Here is a 4,508-nt window from a genome sequence, read left to right as displayed (position 1 = left end):
AACAAGACAAAATGACGGCCTTACAGAATGGAAAAAGATCTTCACTAACCCCACATCAGACAGAGGTCTGTCTGATCTCCAAAACATACAAAGAACACAAGACATTGGTCATCTCAAGAACAAATAATCTAATTCACAAAATGGAGTACAGACTTAAACAGAGAACTCTCAACCGAGGAATCTAAAATGGCTGAAAGACACTTAAGGAAATGTTCAACATGCTTAGTCATCAGAGAAATGCAAATCAAAACAAGTTTCTAGAAACAAGGAGACAGTTCATAATGTTTCTTTCTTCTTTTCTTCCTTCTTTTTTTTTAAATTTGGGATGGGGGCCTCTCTCCAAAACCTGGGAATTCACAGAGGTACACCTGTCTCTGTCTCTTGGATGATAGAATAAAAGATGTGCACCACAGTGACAATCCAACTAAGTTTTTAGTATCTCATTCTGTTAATTTCATGTACATTTAGTTTCATTTCAAATTTTGTTTGTATCTCTTGGTCTGCACCCAAGTGTGTCCTTGGTGGGGGGGGGCAGGGAAGGTGCCCTATTTCAGAACATTTTACTTAACTTTTATTTGAGACAGTCTTTCCAGTTGTGTAGAACTTAGTTTCATTTCAAATTTTTAATGACCAGGAAGGATGAAAGCACTCAAAAGGACTGGTTCCATATCTGGCAGAGAGGCAGGTGGATCTCTGGGAGTTTGAGGCCAGCCTGGTCGACGAGAGCTAGTTCCAAAGACAGGCTCCAAAGCAACAGAGAAAACCCTGCCTTGAAAATCAAAACAAAAACACAAACAAAAATAAAAAACATAAATTAAATCTGTGTGTGTGTGAGTGTGTGTGTGTGTGTGTGAGAGAGAGAGAGAGGAGAGAGAGAGAGAGAGAGAGAGAGAGAGAGAGAGAGAGAGAAATGATTAAACAGGAAATAAGAAAAAAACCAAAACCATAATGTCACCAAGATGACAGCCTGGTTTATATAGTGAGTTAAAGGTATTATACAGAGAAACCCTGTACCAAAAAAATAATAAAAGAAGAAAACAGAAAAAAAACAAGAAAGGAAGAAAAGAAGGAAAAAAGGAAAGAAGGAAGAAAAACTGGTGTTTTCCTTTTTTTCTTTGTTTATCTCAGGTTATTTTTTTTTTTTTATTGCTGCCGCAGCAGCAGTATATTTTGGGCAGCTGCCTAGCTGGGTAATGGTGGCAGCACATTTCTTTTTTTTTTTTTTTTTTATTTTTATTTTTTATTTATTTATTTATTATGTGTACAGCATTCCTTCCATGTGTGCCCGCAAGCCAGAAGGGGACGCCAGGTCACATTACAGATGGCTGTGAGCCACCATGTGGTTGCTGGGAATTGAACTCAGGACCTCTGGAAGAGCAGTCAGTGCTCTTAACCACTGAGCCATCTCTCCAGCCCAAATACAGTTTCTTTTTTTTTTTTTTAAAGTTTTTCACGACAGGGTTTCTCTGTGGTTTTGGAGCCTGTCCTGGAACTAGCTCTTGTAGACCAGGCTGGTCTCGAACTCACAAAGATCCGCCTGCCTCTGCCTCCCAAGTGCTGGGCAGCACATTTCTTTATTCTCAGTTCTCAGCCCTCAGAGATCAGGAGAGGCAGAGGCAGGCAGATCGCTGTGAGTTTGAGGCTACCTTGTTCTGCAGGCAAAGCGACGACAGACACAGAGAAACTAAAAGTGTGTTTAGTACAGGCCTTTTATTCCGGCACTAGGAGGCAGAGGTAGAGGCAGGGGCAGCTAGATCTCTGTGAGTCTGAGGCCAGCCTTGTCTACAAAGTGAGTTCCAGGGCAAACAAGCATACAAAGGGAATCCCTATGTAGAAAAACCACAAATAAACAAATAATAATAATGATGATGATGATGATAATCTAAGAGCTCAATTAATTGACTTCACCCACAATTCAAAAATTAAAAAATAAAACAAAGAGTGTGTCTGACCGATCAGTGAAAGGACTATGTGGGCCAAGGGGCTGCCACAATTATGGATTGGTGAGAGGGAGGAAAGGAGGGAGGCAGCAAGGGCAGTTCCCAGTCACCTAAATGCCTTTCAAAGACATTTCACCATGGCAACCACTCGCTTGCTTTCTTGGGGTTTCTTTTCTTCAGTAGTTGTGTTTGTACAACCTACCCCACACCCCACTTCTCATACTAAATACAGAGTCTGAGAAAATTAAAGCAGCTGTGGAAAAATTCCCACTTGGATATCTTTTCCTGCCCAGTAAAACAAAAACGACTATAACAGGGCTGGAGAGATGGCTCAGAGGTTAAGAGCACTGACTGCTTTTCCACAGGTCCTGAGTTCAATTCCCAGCAACCACATGGTGGCTTACAACCATCTATAATGAGACCTGGTGCCCCCTTCTGGCTTGCAGGCACACGTGGAAGGAATGCTATACACATAATATAATAAATAAATTTAAAAAAAAAAAACGACTATAACAAAAATATGCATATCTAAAAAAAACAAAAAAATAAAAAAAATACATATCTAAGCAGACCAATCAAGTTGTAGCCTCACCCTTTATATTATTTATTTATTTATTTATTTATTTATTTATTTATTTATTGGCTTTTCAAGACAAGTTTTCTCTGTAGCTTTGGTGCCTGTCCTGGAACTCCCAGAGATTTGCCTGCCTCTGCCTCCAGAGTGCTGGGATTAAAGGCGTGTGCCACCACTGCCCGCCTTAGACTCACCCTTTAATGGTTCAGCAAGGAGTTCTTGCTGTTAGGAAGGGCTGGTGACCTTGAACTTTACTAGTCTCTGAAATCTGCCTTCTCACTTTTACCAGGTGCCTTCAGGGACAGGAGTGGAGGCCAGGGCCTGTAGCTTTGGCTTGTACATTTACTTCAATTTTAATTTTTTTGTCTTGTTTTTCGAAACAGGGTTTCCCTGGGTAACAGTCCTAGCTGATCTGGAACTAGCTCTTGTAGACCAGGCTGGCTTCCAACTCCCAAGAAATTCACCTGCCTCTGCCCCCTGTGTGCTGGGAATAAAGGCATGTGCCACCACCACATTTATTTAAACCTCTCTCTCGGTGTGCCTGTGTATGTGGGGGAGACAGGGAAGGTGTCATATTTCCAAACATTTTCATAACTGCACTTAGCACTGCACTCTTTTACATTTTATTTTACTTTTAGTTGAGACAGTGTTTCCAGTTGTGTAGTTTAATTTCAATTTCTTAAAGAATTTTTTTTTATGATTTATTTAACCATGCAGGTGCTGGGAATTGAACCCAATTTCTCAGGAAGAGCCAAGAAACTAGCTCTCCAGGCTCTTAATTTAAAAGTTTATTTATGTGTCTCTGGGTGTGCCTGTGCCTGTGATTGTGTTTGGTGTGTGTGTGTGGGGGGGTATATTTTGACCTCACCAGATGAAGGCATTCAAGAGCACTGGCTCCATATCTGGCAAAGGCAGGATCTCTGGGAGTTTTAGGCCAGCGTGGTCTACAAAAAGGAGCCAGTTCCAAGAACAGTCTCCAAATCAGCAGAGAAACCCTGTCTCATAAAGCAAAACACAAAACCAAACAAGAAATAAATAAATTGAGAGAGAGAGAGAAAGCGAGAGAGAGAGAGAGAGAGAGAGAGAGAGAGAGAGAGAGAGAGAGAAGAAATGTGGATTTACAGATAGGAAATAAGAATAAAAAGAGAACGTTACCAACAAGACAGCCTGGTCTATAAACTGAGTTCCAGGACAGCTAGGGCTGTTACACAGAGAAATCGTGCCTCAAAAAATACTAAAAGAAGAGAAAAAAAAAAAGCAAGCAAGCAAGAAAATGCAGGGTTTTTTTCCCCTTTTTTGTCTTTGTTAATTCCAGGCCATTCATTTTAATTTTACTTTTTCTTTTAAGATTATATTTTCAGGGGCTGTAGAGATGGCTCAGAGGTTAAGAGCACTGACTGTTCTTCTAAAGGTCCTGAGTTCAATTCCTAGCAACAATATGGTGGCTCACAACCATCTGTAATGGGGTCTTCTGGCCTGCAGTCATGCATGGAAGGAGTGCTGTATACATAATAAATAATTAATTTAAAAAAAAAGATTGTATTTGCAGCATAAGTGTTCAGAAAGAAGAAGTCCTGGGCCATGTAGTAAAATAGTTTGTCTGAAACACAAATAAAAAGACAGGTCCTGTCTCAAAAACCAAAAAAAAAAAAAAAAAAAAAACAAATTAAAATGTGAAATAAAACCAAGAAGGGGCTTTTTGTTTTGTTTTGTTTTGTTTTCTATGAAACCTGAAAATGGCTGAATTCAACAATTATCCAACTTCAGCAAGAAGGTACTGTTTCCCAGCTTCAACCAGAAAACAGCAAATATGCACATCTAGGCCCTGTCAACAGAAGAGGGCACTAGATTTCCACCATGTGGTTTCTGGAAAGTCCAGAAATTCCATCTCTCCATTTCTGATTCTTTCAATCACTGCAGGCAGGCCTGCATTTAGTGAGAGAGTGGACACCACTCCTCGTTCCTTCCTGTTTCTCACGTGTTCATGTCTCACG

This window comes from Microtus oregoni, unplaced genomic scaffold (assembly GCF_018167655.1).
Source record: "Microtus oregoni isolate MIOR12 unplaced genomic scaffold, Mior012 000060F_003, whole genome shotgun sequence".
Taxonomy (NCBI): domain Eukaryota; kingdom Metazoa; phylum Chordata; class Mammalia; order Rodentia; family Cricetidae; genus Microtus; species Microtus oregoni.
This window is presented reverse-complemented; position numbering follows the sequence as displayed.